At 42.7% G+C, this 17,772-nt stretch overlaps 1 protein-coding gene across 7 annotated transcripts in view; it reads left to right on the top strand.

Annotated features, from left to right (window-relative positions):
• Nucleotides 1-8,493: 8,493 nt before the first annotated feature.
• CD226 (CD226 molecule) overlaps nucleotides 8,494-17,772 on the top strand; it is an 87,259-nt gene continuing 77,980 nt past the window's right edge. For 3 of the 7 annotated variants that reach the window (XM_042910498.1, XM_042910492.1, XM_042910494.1), the window contains exons 1-2: nucleotides 8,494-8,705; nucleotides 16,123-16,337. The gene's annotated coding sequence lies outside the window, so the exon portion shown is untranslated. Of the gene's footprint in view, nucleotides 8,706-15,626; nucleotides 15,768-16,122; nucleotides 16,338-17,772 lie in introns of those variants that run through there. The other 4 variants (XM_042910493.1, XM_042910496.1, XM_042910495.1 and 1 more) reach the window with 3 other exon arrangements.

Raw genomic sequence — 17,772 nt, 5'->3', positions numbered from 1 at the left:
ATTTTGATTTGCTTAATCCCCCAACAAAGTAATTCTCTAGAGGCAGGAAAAATGTCAGATTCATTTTTTTTTAATGTTTACTTATTTTTGAGAGAGACGGAGTGTGAGTGGGGGAGGGGCAGAGAGAGAGGGAGACACGGAATCTGAAGCAGACTCCAGGCTCTGAGCTGTCAGCACGAAGCCTGACGCGGGGCTCAAACCCACGAACCCACAAACTGTGAGAGTATGACCAGAGCTGAAGTTGGCTGCTTAACTGACTGAGCCACCCAGGTGCCCCCAGATTCATTTTTTAAAAATGTATCCTTTATCAAAGGAAAACATACTTGTTATAGAGAAAAAAGAAAATACCACTCGTGTTCTTCCACCTAAAGACAATTCGGTATGCTTCTTCCCAGTCTTTCTATGAATATATTTAAACTTTTATGTTGTAATCCACCGTTGATACTGTTTTAGTGACTGCATAATATTTCAAGTGTGTATGTAATAAATAAGTACTTGTGCAATGAATTGATAAATGACACTCTCAAAATCTAAAACTTAAATTTCTTTAATGTTTGTTTATTTTTGAGAGATAAAGAGTGTGAGTGGGGGAGGGAAAGAGAGAGAGGGAGACAGAGGATCCGAAGAAGGCTCCATGCTGACAGCACAGAGTCTAAGGCGGGGTTCAAATTCATACACCATGAGATCATGACCTGAGCTGAAGTCTGATGTTTAACCGGCTGAGCCACCCATGTGCCCCCCAAATCTAAAACTTTAAATTCCGAACAGATAAAGTATTACAAGCTAACACCTCATCTCGTTGGTTGTGCATGGTACATTTTGTTAGCAAATATCCCTGACATAAAGAACAGTGTTGTAAGAGGTGTCAAAGGGGAGTAGGAAAACTCCTGAAGTACAAAAGTAGAACCAATGGTAATGCTAACACAGTAGGAGAAGAAAGAATTCTTAGAGTACAAGGAGCAAACCCATAGAGGAGATTATTTCTAGAATCCTTTCTTTAATGGGGTCAACAATGAATCAGAGTAGTTTTATATTTGCATTTCCCCAAAATTGCTCACGTGAAGGAAGGAGCAAACATAAATGCTTAAGCGTGTTGTCATATACCCTAAAAACCAGAATTTTGGAATAATATTCCATTACATGCTTTAAAAAAATTTTTTTTAACGTTTATTTATTTTTGAGACAGAGACAGAGCATGAACAGGGGAGGGTCAGAGAGAGAGGGAGACACAGAATCTGAAACAGGCTCCAGGCAGCTGTCATCACAGAGCCCGACGCGGGGCTCGAACTCACGGACCGTGAGATCATGACCTGAGCCAAAGTCGGGTGTTTAACCGACTGAGCCACCCAGGCGCCCCGTTACATGCTTTTTAAATTTGGTTCGAGAAGCAGGACTCCCCCAGCATGTAACAAGTGTAACTTTGCCAAGCATAGCATATCTGTAGAATGAGATTGGGTAAGACTGAAGTCAGACCTCAGACCCTGGCCAGTGAGGGGAGAAGACCAGACCCTCACCGCTGTTCTACAGCTGGGATGGCATTTGCTTCACGTGATCTAATCAGGCATCACCTAACCTCCTGGATGCAGCCTAGGCAATTTTCTAGCTTTTCTTAAGGTTGTGGAGAAGAGGGTATGGCAATGTTTAGTAAATGCTTTGCTACTGTATATCATAGTCTCTTTTCTGTGGCAGAATAATAGGCATTGCAGGAATTAGAGCTCTCAAAAGCCCTAGTTAAATGCCCTTCTCGATGGCGACTGAAAGGTGAGCGAGGCCCCCGTTCTGACTCTTGGCAGGCAGGAGATGCCTGGCAGCAGAGAACCAAAGAACTGTGAAAGTTACGGTATGTTACCGCCTTCTCTTTTTGGTTTTAATTGAAATTTTTGTTGAGAAATTGTAGATTCAAATGCAGTTGTAAGAAATTATACACAGGGGCACCTGGGTGGCTCAGTGGATTAAGCGTCCGACTCTTGGTTTCAGCTCAGGTCATGATCTCAGGGGTTGGTGAGTTCAGCCCCACGTTGGGCTGTGCGCTGACAGCACAGAGCCTGCTTGGGATATTCTCTCTCTCTCAAAATAAATAAATAATTTTTTAAAAAAAAAGATAGTACAGAGAAATTTCATATATTCTTTACCCAGTTTCCCCCCATGGTAACATCTTACACCATATAGTACAGTAACACAACCAGGATATTGACATTGGTATAATTTACTACATCATTCAGCTTTTCCCAGTTTTACTGGTGCTCATTTGTGTGGGGAGTGTACATGTGTATCGTTCTATTGTACTAAGCTGTATAAGATGCGTAAGTATATACTGATGCAAGAATATTGCATTAGGTTCTATACAACTTTATCATCTATGTGGGTTTTCATATCTACCATGACGGTCAACATACTACACAGTTCGACATGATGAGAAACCTTCCCATTGCCTGTTACAACCTACAGAGGCACTTTCTCCCACATTGCTTCCTATTTTTAACCCCTGGCAACCTCTAACCTATTTTAAAGTTTCTGAATTTCTTATATTTTGTCATTTCAAGAATGTTATATAAATGGAATATGTTCATTATGTAACTTTTGGGATTGGATATTTTTTTTTTACTCAGAATGATTCCCTGAAAATTCACCCAAGTTTTTTGTTTTTTTTTAATGTTTATTGCTGAGACAGGGCATGAGTGAGGGAGAGGCAGAGAGAGAGAGGGGGAGACACAGAATCCAAAGCAGGCTCCAGGCTCTGAACTGTCAGCACAGACCCCAATGCGGGGCTCAAACTCATCAACTGCGAGATCATGACCCGAGCCAAAGTCGGACGCTCAACCGACTGAGCCACCCAGGTGCCCTTTCACCCAAGTTTTTAAGTGTCATTTATGTAGTTTGATCCTTTTTATTGCTGAGTAATGTTCCATGACAGGGATGTATCAGCTACCTAGGTCTCTTATTTTATTTGGACTGATTATAAATCATATGATGTTCTAAATTTTGGGTTCCCTATTTTGTTGTTAGCATATGGAAGTGCTGTTAGTTTTAAAGTGTTGGTCTTATTTATTGCAAGCTTGCTGAACTCACTTATTCTAGAAAAATTGGTAGGTTTTGGGGGGTTTGCTACATAGACAATCATGTCATCTGCAGTTAGCAATAGTTTTATTTCTTCCTTTCTAATCTCTACGCCTCTGGTTTTTTTCTCTTGCCATATTGCAGTGGTTAGAACATCTAGTATTATGCTGTCTAGCAGCATGGGGAGCAGACTTCCTCACATTTTCCCCAAGTTTAGGGGAAAACATTCAGTCCTTCTAGCTACAGGTTTTTGCAGATGATCTTTATTACTGAGGTAATTTCCCTTTATTCCTTCTTTTTTAATTTTTTAATGTTTATTTACTTTTGAGAGAGAGAGAGAGAGAGCAGGGGAGAGTTAGAGAGAGAGGGAGACACAGAATCTGAAGCAGGCTCCAGGCTCTGAGTTGTCAGCACAGAGCCCGATGCGGGGCTTGAACCCACAGACTGTGAGATCATGACATGAGCCGAAGTTGGATGCTCAACCGACTTATCCACTGAGGCGCCCTATTTCCTTTTATTCCTAGCTTGCTAAGGACTTTTATTGTGAGTGGGTGTTAAATTTTGTCAAATGCTTTTTCTGTGTCAATCAATATGATCACATGATTTTCCTCCTTTAACTCGTTGATACATTGAGCTATATGGATTTGATTTTCAAATAAGAAGCAACTTTGGACAAGTAAGGGAGTAGACTATGGAAGACTTAGCCAAGTCTCATAAATGAAAGCCAGTCTCATAAATGAGTCCAGTGCATAGCATTTTCCAAAGTATGTTCTGTGACATATGGTAATAGAGGAGACATAGAAACGTAATTTCATGGTCCATACTGGTTTGAGAAACTAGGTTAAACTAAATTTAATAGGCTCTTTATTTTTGGACTTGTCAAAGCCTTTACTATGCTGCATTGAGTGATTTCTGTATTTCAAAAAGGGGAATAAAGTGTGTAAAGTTTCCCAATCCAGTTTATCCACAAAATCCACATTTTCTGTAATGTCTGTGATAATTGGAGGATGCACTTTGGGAAACATTGCCATAGGAAATAATTTTTCCAATGAAAGTTTCTGACCTGGGGAAGAAAGTCAGTATGCTGTGGTGGCTCTTACACATGGAATTTTAGGCAGGTTTCCTAGCAGCTGAAGGATCAGTTCATTATCTGTTGAGGGGGGAAATAATCGGAGTTCCACCTGGTTGGGGGAGGGTTGGGGTGGACACTGAGATGTGGAGGTGAAGACCGTGGGCTCTATAGTCAAGGATCTTGGTTCAAATCCCAGTTTTGCTCACCTAGAAGGAACAGGAACCATTGGACCAGTTACTTGCCCACTTTGTGCCTCAGTTTTCTCAAATACAATATGAGAATAGTAACAATTCCTATTGAGGATTTTAGAAAGGTTTAATGATGAAACATGTAAAGTGTTAGAGAAGTAGCAGGGACATCGTCACCATCCAATAGTTGTTACCTGTGATGTTTGTAGTTGGAGGATTAAGTGAGTTGATCAGAAAAGCACCATTACTCACAAAGTTGTTGTTAGGAAGGTAGGCTCAAGGGCAGCTGTCAGGTGAGTTAGGGGCGGGTGAGTCCGTGGTCCCACATTGGATGCTTTGAGGACCAGCATGGTGAGAATGCCAGTGGAGAGGTTGCCTTTAAAAATATTTTCTTGGACTGTTCATTATTTGGTGACTGAAATGAGGGGTTAAAAAAGAAGACTCAAAGGTGACATCAAGGCTGAGCCTTGGTGATAGGGAAGTGCGTTCTGTAGCTGCCGGGAATTAAGTATGTTTTAAATATTAATGGGTATGAGCACTGGGTGTTGTATGGAAACCAATTTGACAATAAATTTCATATTAAAAAAATAAATATTAATGGGTAAGCCAGATGATTTTGGCATTCTAGTTAAAAAATAATAGGTATTTTAATATTTGTTTTAACACGTACAGGAAAATACAGAGTTGTAGTCTGTTTATCCAAAAATCTGATATCTGATCAATGTTGTTAGGAGCGATCTGATTACACAGTTACACTACAAGGAGAATTATGTCCATGATGCAACTTTGGATTTTGAGAACATCTCAGCTTTTTATTTAGGGCACGGAAGTGGTAGAATGGCTCCTCAGAGGAAATTAAGAGAGAGAAAGGCATGCGGGTGCACAAAATGAAGGAGAAAAACAATGCAAGAAGGAAGAATTGAAAAGGTCCTTAGAGAAATCAATAAGCATAACTTAAAGAATGGAAGAATAGGAAAATGTGGTTGCAATAGCAGAGAGTTAAGCAAATGGGCAGCTTGGTAAAATGACTTAAAATAAGCCAAATGTATAAGATTTAACACACTGTACACATAATTATGGACTTGACTCTGAGTTAGAATATAGCCCAAATTTGTTTTCATTTTATTTCTCATTTTTTGGTATAGTGCCTTTGGATCCTAACCTTTGGGAACCAAAGAGCCTAGAATACCATTACCAGAAGGTAGAAAGTCTAAAAACATTTGAACAGGAAATATTTTAATGAATTAATATTTTAGTTAGTAAATTAAATGTATGTGTATGCATTTGTGTATTGCTTAGCTTTAATTTAAAATTTCCCTTATTTCTATATCTGTTTTTTCATTCTTTCCCCCCAAATCATCTTTTCCATTAGCCCTCAGGATATCACAGCACTCAACACCATGAGTGAATTTTCTGAGATAATACTGTTTATTTTCTGTGCCAAATACTAAGGCTTGGAATAAACCAGAGTCACTGCTTTTGGGAAGAAAAAAGAAAATCAGTTCATTTGTATTTGGCTGTTGTGGTCAACAGAATAATGAGTCCTCAAATATGTCCCTGTCCTGATCCCTGGAACCTGTGAGTATGTTTTGTTTTGTTTTGTTTTTTCATGGCAAAAGGGACTTGGCAGATATGATTAAAGTCAAGGACTCTGAGTTAGGGAGATTGTTCTGAATTGTACAGGTAGTCTCAGTACAATCCCAGGCTCCTTAAAATGGAAGAGGAAGGCAGAGAGGTGAGTGGGAGGAGGTGAGACTAGGGAAGAGGTTCAGAGGTGTGGTGTTGCTGCCTGTGAAGACGGAGCTGGGGCCCTGCTGGCCCATCCACGGCTGCCTCCGGGCTGGGGCCCTGCTGGCCCATCCACGGCTGCCTCCGGCACAGACATGTCAGACTTCCAGACAGACTCTGGCAGGGAGGCTGCTTCACACCTCCCGCCTACAAAGCCCTCACACCTGCCTGCCACTGCCAGAGGATAACAATAAACATAAATTTAGAGACAGTGCGACATCAGTGGGTAGATATCAAATCCTACTTCTCTTTTGATTTCCAGGTCTCATGCAAGTGCCTTTCATTGGCAAAATTGAACTTGGAATCCTGTTGGCATGGGTCTGGTAGATGCAGGCCTGGTGTTCCAGGCCCCTGAAAGAGAAGGGGTAATATGGAAGAAGACTGTGGTGCTGCTTGACCAGGACATGAGCTGGCACATGTGGTCAACCACAGCATCCTGTCTCCTCCCAGGTCAGAATGAGAGCCCTGTGGGGAGGACACTCATAATATCAAGGTCCTGATGGCCATCTTGGCACTTTTCTTCTCTCTTTAAATTCTGAAAACAAACTTGCAGAGTAAGAGTTGATCTGATTACAGTTATGATTGTTGTTTATTGAACACATGCTACATGCTAGGTGTTGCCCTCAGACCGGGGATACAGCTAGGCTGAATGAATACCCAGCTTTGCCTGAGACTGTTCTGGTCTTAGCACTGGAAGTCTGGTGTCCTGGGAAACTGCTTGGTCCTGGACAAACCAGGAGGGCTGGGCATCTTGGACACAACAGTGAACCAGGTAGTCTTTGCACCCAAGGAACTGATGTTCAAGCTGGGAAGTCCAGAGACAGACACAAAGCTGAAAAAAAATAAACAAGAGGCACAATTTGACATACAGAGTGGCATCAATTTAGAAGGAATGTGAAGTATTTATTTATATACTGGTTCATCTGCTCATTTTGAAAAAGGAGATGGCTTCTTCTTTATCTAGAGGATGAAAGAGAGGGCCACCCCAGGACATCATTTTGCTTCCAGAATGATCACTGCTTACCTCCTTAGAGTGGGTATGCATAAAGTGGGGAGGTTCCCATTGCTCTGAGGTAAAAGAGTGGAAGGACTGTCAGTCTGGCTTACCTAGCCTGCCCTTCACAGAACCTGGTGGCCTCGGGGACAGGGTTTTCAACCTTTCAAAGAGGCCACATGGACCAGGAAGAAGTGGATGGCGACTCTAGCCCTGCCCCTTTGAGAGTCAGCAGGGTCAGAAGCTTTCTGATGGGTAGGGGTAATCCTCATTGAGGGCTGAGTAAAAAAGACAACACAGCTTCCCAAGTGAGCTGACCAGGAGCGATGGTGGGCTAGACCCAGCCCCAGCACCTGGGAGCTCTCGCACTCGGTGGTCTTGGTCACTGCTGGGTCAATGGTAACCAGCTTGTCCAAGACTGAAGCGATCCGGGACATGAGACTTTAAACCCACAGCCAACTAGGGTGGCTTTCCGGATGAACATAGAGTTTATCATCCAAACTAAGACACTGGAAAGTGAAATGGAAGGCTATTGATAAGCTCTATGTTGGAGACATCCAGGGAGCCTGAGAGGTGCAGTCCCATCCACATTAGACTATATCTGCTCCTGGTTCCAATTCCAGAAACTGTGGTGTATTGTGTGGCCAAGGCAGGAGACCTTCCCTTATCCAGGACCCTGTGATGGTGACGAACTAAGGGGACAATGATTGTGCTGAAAATGCTAACTAAACAGCTCAAATATAAGCTACATTACCCAACTACAGACAAAACTGTCCTCGGGGCACCAGCAATGCAGGGGACAGCTATCATGACAATAAGAAAAGTTAGAAATTTGCAACAGAAATATCCAGCAAGTATCTATTTTAATTTAGGCACATATATGTTTTGCGCTGTTTGGGAAAGTTGAAATTCCCTTAAATGAGTTTGGATGTAGCTGATACCAACAGTGCAAGAAGCCAAACAAGCTTTTCAACACTTCATGTCTTGGAGGGGCCCCAGTTGGGCCCCGCTAAGGGTGGGGTGCACTTGGCCCTGTAACACGAGGTTGGTGTTTGTTTGCCTGTCTGGGTGTCCCACTGAGGCTCGGCAGTCTGTGCTGCCACCAACGTGCTTGTGACTGTGGGCCCCGCAGCTAGTCCAGGATGGATTGGGGTTTGAACGCAAGTCCTCTGCAAAGCCCATACTCTTTTGTTAATGGGGGTAATTCTCACGCTCTCTCACTAACCGTAATGCAGAGAGAATGTTATCAAATAGGAAATAGAGGAGAAAGGAATGGAGTCTGTCCGGATGGCTGGAGGGCAGAGATAGTAGATCGTACAAGTCCTTGTCCATCCACGGAGCATGGCTGTCTGCCACTTCCTGGGGTCACTTAGATTCCCAAAGAGGAACTTGGTTGTTAGCAGGCTCTAATGCTTGAGGTCAGGAGTCCTGAAAATGTTCGTGTAAGTATTTATTTCCTTGAAATCTTGAGACCGTCAGCAGAGGGAAGGATATAAATGAAGCAGGAAGATAGAGGACAGTAGACAAAGGAGCCCCGAGTTCAGCCCGCTGAGCCCCTGCTGGTGCTAAAACCAGCTGAGAAGCACGGTGCACGCTCTTACTCCAGGTACCGTTTTTCAGAATGACTCATTTATTGGCTTCTTTTTATGGGCGTATGTGTGTTGAAAAAAGTTCTCTACTTAGGATACCATAGGTATTTTACATGTCGGAATATAGATCTGGATAGCCATGGGAGAGCAGCAGTGTCCCTCCTATGGAGTCACCACAGTTCATTAATTGAACCAGTCTGCTGGAGATGGTAATATTGATGTTTCTCAACTTATATTAAGAAAAATAATGCTACAATAAACACTTGTACATTTAAAAGCCAGATCTTTGCTAGATTGGCTGAATTTTTTCATCCTTAGGATAAATATCTTGAGGAAGCTTGGCTGGGTCAGAGGATTTAACAAGTCAAATTTTTTATATATGCTGCTTAACTCTTGCCTATAGAAAATGCTTACCCGTTTACACTGACCCAACAGCATCTGGCTATCAGTGTTTCCTCTCACCCTTGTTAACAACGGTCACTATCGTTCTCTTCATTTATGTTTGCACATGTGATGTGCAAAAATTAGTATGCCATTGTTTTACTGTTTGTTGATCATAACTGGTGAGATTAAATACTTTTTTACATTTTTCTGTTTGTATCTGCTCTTATATGCATTGATGTTTAATGTCTATTGCCTGTTTTTCTATGGGTATTTGTGGGATTTTCTTGGTCGCTGATATTTAAGCACTTTACACTTAAAAGATATTACTGTTGTGTCTCATTAGTGTATAATGTTTACCATGTCGGAGTTGTGAATTTTTATGTAGAAAAAATTGCCCTGACTTTGGTATAAGATATATACACCTTAATATGTATGTATCTTAATGTATTTTATATGTGTGTGTGTGATGTCCAACTCAAGAATCCATCTCTGTCCTCAGGCTTATAAAATATATCCTTTAATTTTTAGAATATTTTTCTTTCTTTTTCTTATTTATTTATTTATTTATTTATTTATTTATTTATTTATTTTTGAGAGAGAGAGAGAGAGAGAGAGAGAACGAGTGCACAAGCCAGACAGGTGCAGAGAGTGGGAAAGAGAATCCCAAGCAGGCTCTATTCTCTCAGTGCAGAACCGACATGGGGCTCAACTCAGGAACCATGAGATCATGACTGAAATCAAGAGTCAGTCACCTGACTGACCCACCCAGGCACCCCTAGAATAATTTTCTTATTCAAATTATTAATAGATTTGAAATGTATTCTGCTGTAACAGGTGAGCAAATTGATCAGGGTTCTTAGTTGTAACTTCCCCAAGGACTTCCTTCTAAGTTGAGAAGGAAGCAACTTACTGAAAGGGTAGAGGACTCAGAGCAGGCTGCAGAATGAATGGGGCGGGGGAGAAGCTTGCTGAGCGCCCCTGGGCTTACCGCACTTCCTCCAGGGCCACCCACCAGACCTGGTGAGCACCTCCATCCCTGCAGCCGATGCTTGGGCTGGGGCCCTGTTCCCTGCTAGTGTGCACACCAGCACACCCGCTCCACTGTGTGCAGCTGGCTCTGGATTGCTGGGGCCCCGAGCCTGCAGACCTCGGGCCAGAATGGACCTCGTAGCCCTGGTGCTTTCTTGTTGCAACTCCCCAGGCTTCAGATTGGAATTCTTTTTATTTTTATATTTTGAGAGAGAGAAAGAGAGAGAGAGAAATTGTATGCACACACGCACACATGTGCACACAGATGCATGCACACAAGCAGGGGAAGAACAAAGGGAGAGAGAGAGAGAGAGAGAGAAAGGGAGAATCCCAAGCAGGCTTCATGCACAGCCCCGAACGAGTAGGAAGAAACCATAGGGCTCGAACCCATGAACTGTGAGATCATGACCTGAGCAGAAATCAAGAGTCCCATGGTTAGCTGACTGAGCCACCCAGGTGCCCCAAATTTGAGTTCTTAGGGTATAAATGTAGTTGGCAGAGCGTAGGTCCTACACCCAGATGCAAGCTGTAGGCCTCTCAAGCGGGTGTATACAGGTTGTGCAGCCCAGGGAAGGACCAAAGTCTATAAGGAGCTGACTTCAGCTTTTCCCACTGGTAAGTCAGTTTCTCTAATACCATCTGGTAGACAATCCATTCTTTCTCGGATGAACTGAAATGTCGTCGTTATCGTATGCTGAAAACCTGTACTTCTTTTTTTAACCTGCAATTAACTCCGGGTTTATAAGAAAGAGGCTTGACAGCATGACTTACAGAGCAACCATTCACTCTCTGTTCATTGCTGAAAAATCTTTTGCCATGTGACCTAATTACACTTTACTTAATGCAACTTTAATTAATTATGAGAAAACATTTTTACACATACATGAAATATCTACACAATCCTCATCAACTGGAACACTGGGTGACATAGGAAATTAGATGTTAATGTTGAAAAGAAGGCAAAACATTCACAGGAGACAAAGCCAGTTTAAGGAAGAGAGTATTTTATATTCTGTAATTATTTGAAGCATCCAAGAGAGTGAGGCTTCTTCTTTTCCAGAAGTATGTACGGGCCTCTTCCTTTGCTTGGTAGTACTCTCGATATTCTTCCTGAATGAGGCTTCCTCTGGCTTCTTGGGCAAGCTGACTTTCTGCCACAGATATAATTACTTCTTTCACTAACTCACTCTTTAGCAGGAGAGAATTCAGATGAAAAAGTTCTGTATTTGTGGTATGTATGATTTACTGCTTCTTATTTCAAGCCTGATTGTATTAGACTGGCGACGTGGTTTCTACAGATAGTCTTCCTGTAATGTGGCCAAATACAGGAACATAACAGATTCCCTCCTGTCCTGTAGAGGTAAACTTGTTTTGAAATCGTTGAAGGGACCCTGGTTTCCATTCAGATTGGCCATCTGGGCCACATAAGGTCACTAAGCCGTATTTATTTTTTAGGTCAGCAACACCTTTAATTCCTAACATTTGTATAAATGCAAGCTTGCCATTTGTTCTAGTTGAATAAGTACCAACATTCTCCAGTGACAGAGTCTTTGGCTAGAGGTGCTCATTGGGATGCCTTGCAGAGTGTTGTGTTTCTGGGTTTGTTAGTGGCATCTGCCTTATTCCCAGGATCTATGTTGGTGAACACATTTTCCTTATTTTCCATTTTCTTATGGTTTGACGTGACTGCCATTTATGATCATGGCAATAATGTCTTCTCATTGGAGAGGTAAAGGGGGGAGATTTTCCAATGTGTAGACCATGATGAACTCATGGCCCACAGGCGATTAATCCACTGGAGAAATATAGGGCGTTAGAGGAGGTGTGGAGGAGGGTGTTGGCCCAACAAGGCCCCAAGGGGAAAATTCTCTCAGATTTTCTTAGCTTCCCAGCATTTGGCCAGGACCGTGCATTCAGCCACCGTTTCACGGCATCAGTGTTCTTCGTTCGTCTAGTCACATTCGAATCTCTACCCCTGAAAATCTGTCATTCTTTGGGTCTGCTTTCGAACTATCAATTCTTATAGGATAAAACACTTTGTTTTAACATTGTAAGCTTTATCATATATTTTAATACCTGGTATGCAAAGTGCCTTGCTTCATTTTTCTTATTGCTAAAAATGCAATTTGCTCTTATGCATTTAAAGCTTTTGCTCATCAAGATCACCTTTATTCTGTGAACACTCATACACACAGACCATGCTAGATGCTGAGGAAAAGCACCTCACTGCCTCCACGGCCTCCACAATCTCTTGTAGAGTGGGGTCAGCAAGAACCTCATGAAGTCTTTCACAGACTGACCTACTCAGAGATGGAAGAGATTAGAAAACTTCAGGTTAATTAACATTTTTTTTTTCAATGTGTTTTCCCCAAATTGGATCTCGTTATACAGGAACATAATATATTATCTTTTATTCAAGACTTATGTTACTTCATTAGATATGATATATACATTTTGTATAATTGCTACGTATTCTTGAGGCACACTCACATATATATATATATATATACACACATATACATACATATGTACATATATGTGTACTTTTTGCTAGACAAAATAAAGGTGTTGAGTCTTATAAAACGATTTTGCTAGACCCTTTATTTATTGTTTTATCAGTTTTTATTTGATTCTTTTGTATTCTCTAGGTTGACCATCTACAAGTAATAATAAAGTCAAAATAATTCCTCAGTATTTACAATTCTTATTCTTTTTTTTCAACCTATAATATCAGTTGGAACTTCCAGGACAATGTTAGATATTGGCAGTGACAGTGGTCATTCTTGTCGTACTTAGGAATTGAACTGAGCTGCTTCTAGGGTTTTACCATCAAGTCTGGCATTAGTTTCTAACCAGTTTTCCTTATTATGTTAATTAAATTCTAAAACTGCTCTGAGTTTTGCTTTGTTTTGTTTTGTTTTTAATCAGGAAAGGATATTTAAAGCTATCAAGCACCTTTTGGCATTTGCTGGATTAAGTTATATTTTCTTATGTTAATCATAATTGCCATTTGTTTATTGAGAACCCAAGACATTGTTCTGTAGTATCTCTTGCTTCCTCATGGTGCTTTTAAATCATTCTTCTCTTCCCTGTATTTCCTAGACACTACTAGCTCCTTCTAGATGCTGGGCTGGATTCAGGTTCAGTAGCTTTGGTGAGACATCTTTTCAGGTGGTGCTGTTTTCTTCTTGCTTTATCCCCAAATCCCCTGCTATCTATCTGGTTATACCACTTTAGTGAGGTTAGGGTTGATCAGGTATTATTAATCATCAGTATATTTTATTATAAAAAGTTCCCATTAACTTTTCACCTAATGGCTTTAGTATCCAGTAACAATTGTCACAATCTATTATTTTAATAGGAGTGACAAAATAGCAATTAAAAATAATATCTATTATTGTTTTTTCCACTTAGTAGCTGACATTTTTCTATAAAAAGAAACTTAGGTCGCCCTGAAATGCAATTTGTGCAGGAAAAGAAGGATAAACGCTTGCTTTTCCCTTTACTTACCATGTGTTAGAATAATGAGTTGGCGCCCTGGTGACCTCAGACAGGCAGGAGGTAGTTAATGTAATACTCCATCCAGTGATGTGATGACTTTAGCTGTGTTTCCTATTTCTGTCAACAAATGGTAATGTTAAAGAGTATTTTTACTCTTAAACTGTTGAAAGCTCCTTAATAAGGGTCACTAGAAAACACTGCAGGGAGGAATTTTGTTCATCTCTGTGAGCGGTAGATAATCTTCATTCTGTCCCACAAATTTGCCCTGTCTTCACCTCCATTTGTTCTCCTGGTTGGAACACTTAGGACAGGTGTTCTCTGGAGGTGTAAGCAGTTTCGTTTGTCCCAGGATGTTTTTATTGCTTATTTTGGGATTCATTGTTGGTCATGTGGTCTTTTAACATCTCCCCTAATTGCTTAGTAAGATTATGTAGCTTCACGTCAAGGAGGGCAATATTGCATTCCTGGCGCCAAGATACTGGGATGCCTATATACCCCAGGAGCAGATACAAGGCTAATTCTTAGGTTCTTTATATTACAAAATTCCAAGAGCCCCAAGAAGGATAAAGAAACCAGAAGTGATGGACCCTACAGAGAAACAAGAAAAGCTGCCTCCATTTTTACTTTCTTAATAATAGCAATAACTTTATGACGGGATATGGGTGAAAGTGAGGATGATGATGGTGATAATGATGCTGGTGATGATGATGGTGTGTGCGTGTTTGCATGTGGGTGATGAATTAGGAAGTAATTATAAAAGATAGAGAAATTTAGGAAAAGTACCTAGCCTGTATAAATCTGGATTTATATGTCTGGGTGTTTGAAAACTGGCAAAACCAGTTTTCAAGCCCATACGTGTAAGTGGCGTCCAATGTTGCAGTGAGCTCTGACATTCGGTGTGATGTGAATCATTTGGGTAGACAGTGACTGTTTTAGCTGATAGGTTTGAGGTTCCGTTCAGGGCCCATTGAATCATTTTGAGAAAGAGTTGGCCCCAGTCGGGAACATTTATCTTTGAGTTTGTCCTGCGAACGTCTTTGTGCCCTTTGGATCAAGGCTTCTTTTTGTCTTATTAATTGGAGAAATAGATGAGGCAAAAGAAAAGACCACACACTGGAAACAGGATGGCTTCTGGATTGTGATCAGTGTAGAGACCACCTACTATGAAATTTCATAGGTAGAGTCCATTGCTTCACCTGCTTTCAACAAATATTAATCTAACAGATATGTGCCAGGCACCATGCAAGGCTCAATGGATAGGCTCAACAACACCTCATCCTCAACTTGAAGGGCCTTATTAGGCTCTCAGAAGAAATGCAGCAAATAAATGGACAGTTACAAAGGATGTGATGAGTGATTCAGTAAGGATTATCTGTGAACTCACAGAAGGAGGACTTACCCCGGCATGGGCAACCCCGTAAGGGATGTCTGAGCTGAGGCCTCCCTGTGGGAGGGGGTAAGAGAAGTCAAAGCAAAGGTACCCCATGTGCAAAGCCCCTGCCCTGTCAGAAGGTGTTCCCCAAAATGTACGATACTAGGTGGGTCTGGAGTGGAGGATGGGGGTGAGTGAAGTATAAGACATGAGGTTGGAAAGATGATAGAGATCAATCTTATCCAGCCTGGTAAGTCAGTAAGAAGTTTGGATATTCTTTTGAGGATGGTGAGGTATCCAAGAGAGTGACACGAGTCGGGTGTTTTAGAGGGATTCGTCTGTCCCACAGTACCCGCTCAAAAATCATTTGTGCAATGACAGGCAGCTGTATTTTCTTCTTCCATGCTTTCAGACATGCGTGTGGTCCACAGAAGAGGCCAGACCTGCATGTGTGATGCACAGGGAGACGTGCGGGGCTGGCTGGCCCCCAGGAGTGCCTTTTCCTCTGCAGACGCCAGCCTCCCTGCCCAGTATTTCTGGGAATTACACGAACTCCAGTCCAACCACAGTCCCTCGTGGTGGTTTAACCAACAGGAAATCTCCATCACTTAGCAAATCAGAAGAGCAAATAAAACTCACCCCGTTTCCCTCTGGAACAACTTAGAACCAATTGCATTTTGAAGACAGAGAAGCTGCTAAACTTGCAGGAAGAGTTGTTAGCAAATGCCAACTTGTGCGGTTCCTGTGTCAGAGTGGGAGATTCAAACACAAAACCGAAAAGAGTATCTAGAAGGTAGGATGGAAACACACCTAGATAGGGGCAGCGATAAGAAGCCTCCTGCACTTCAGAGGCTTCTGAATATGAAGTGCTTTGATTGGCAGGAAAACAAATGGGGAAGAAAAGGCAAAGTAATTAACTGAAAGTTTTCGTGTGTAGTTTCAGGTTAGAACAGAGGATGAGAAACACATCGTTCCCCACGGTAGAATTTTAGGGGGGTGGGGAGGAGAAGGACAGAACTCCACCCGAGTGTGGAGTCAACCTGAAGAGCTACAATGGTAAAGATGCTTCCGGAAGCAGGTGCACTTCTTGGCTAGTTTTAATCCTTCAAAAAGCACTGCTTGGTGAGATAATTAATGCTTTGCTTCAGCCGCACCTGAAGGAGTTTGGTGGCAAGAAGAGGCCAAGAGCTCTGGGCCCAGGGACAGAGCCCCAGCTGTTTCTCCAGTGCCCACCACGCGAGGAGAGCAGCAGACTGCCAGTGGAGAGCAGGGGCGAGGCAAGGAGGGCATGACAAACAGGAAGCCCTTAACCAGAGACACGTCGGGAAAGGAGAGTTAGAGCGAGCAGAACTCACATCTCAAGGTAAGTAACCTCCTAGAAACAAGAGTCTCTGTGGCCGAGTTCACACTTTCAAGGTTAATCTTGTGCAGCGGAACGGAGGCCGTGGGTGACATGATGTAAGTAGCTTCGTCAGGAAAGGAGCTACGGAAAAAGCTGTAATTGGCTGGATGGCTGATGCTCCATGAACCTGTAAATTCAATGATGGGCACAGTGCAGGACGAGGGAGTCAGTGAGGTCCTTTCTCTCAGTGTGTTTCTAGAAGAATTGTATTTGTAGTAGGTTCTGATAGCATGGTTCTTGAGAATCAGAAAAGTGAGCTACTTTTACCAGTGTCTGCACCATTGGGCTTAACCTTCCTTCCTTCAAGCAAGACTAAGCAAGGATGAACTTAAGCAATCAATGCTGCTCTCTAAGTATTTATTACCCTCGGTAGGGGTTGGTGAACTTGTTCCGTCAAGGGTCACATAGTTACTATTTTCAGCTTCGTAGGCCACGCGGTCTCTTTGCAGCTACTCATCAGAGCGCAAAAACGGCCATGGGCGATGTTTAAGCAAGTGAGCAAGGCCAAGTCCAACCAGACTATTGATAAAGGTCAGACAGTAGGCTGGACTCAGCCCCTGAGCCATAGTCGGCAGAACCCTGCCCTGGAAGTTCTCTACTGAAGACAACCTGAGGTCTCTGCTTTGAATGGAAGTGAGTCCTTAACAGACGGTCCCTCGACAGTGACTAACTCCTGGGGCGGCTCTGTGACTTGCCGAAGTCCTAAGGGCATGGTGGGCTGAGGGAAGCCACGCGTCCCTTGTTGGAAAGATTCTCTTACGGAGACGCTTTGAGGCAGGGAGCGGAGCCCTAGACTACAACACTCCTGTCGAAGTCTTGTCGGCACTCTGGGCCTCCCGACAACAAGAACATCCCAACGTCTCAGCTAGAGATGCACAAACCTCACATCCGGGAACAAAAGGGTGGGAACAAAGGACCCCACACGCTCAAAACTCTTCTGAGCCTCAGTCCCTTCTTCTCAAAGTCTAGCACAGGCTTTGTGTTGGGCAGACCCCTTGCTCTCCAGCATTGTCAGTAGGTGTCCAAGCAAGTGTGGAACGACAGCAGAGGGGAGCGGCTTCCCCACCACCCACGTCAGGTGTTCCTGCAGGAGATGGGGTGGGTTACCTGCATGGGGAGTTGAGGAGAGACTAGAATCCTCCCAATGATCAGAAAAGGCACAGACGTCGGCGAAAGCAGAACATACTGCAGATGGCGGAAGCAACGAGGCTGCGGAGACAGAGAAGCGTCTGCCCGTGTCGACAGCCCGAGAGAAGGAAACCACATTATCTGAAGGTGGTCACCCCACCCGGGTCACCCAGGAGCATGCAGTGGAAGGCGGACTTGTGAGATGAACTCATACTTATGTGGTTAGCTGGGACATGTGCGACAGGGGAGGAATCTGGTAATATTTTGA

This window comes from Panthera leo, chromosome D3 (genome assembly GCF_018350215.1).
Source record: "Panthera leo isolate Ple1 chromosome D3, P.leo_Ple1_pat1.1, whole genome shotgun sequence".
In the NCBI taxonomy this organism is placed as follows: domain Eukaryota; kingdom Metazoa; phylum Chordata; class Mammalia; order Carnivora; family Felidae; genus Panthera; species Panthera leo.
Note: the sequence above shows the minus strand (reverse complement) of the source record. Positions and strands in the feature narration are given on the sequence as shown.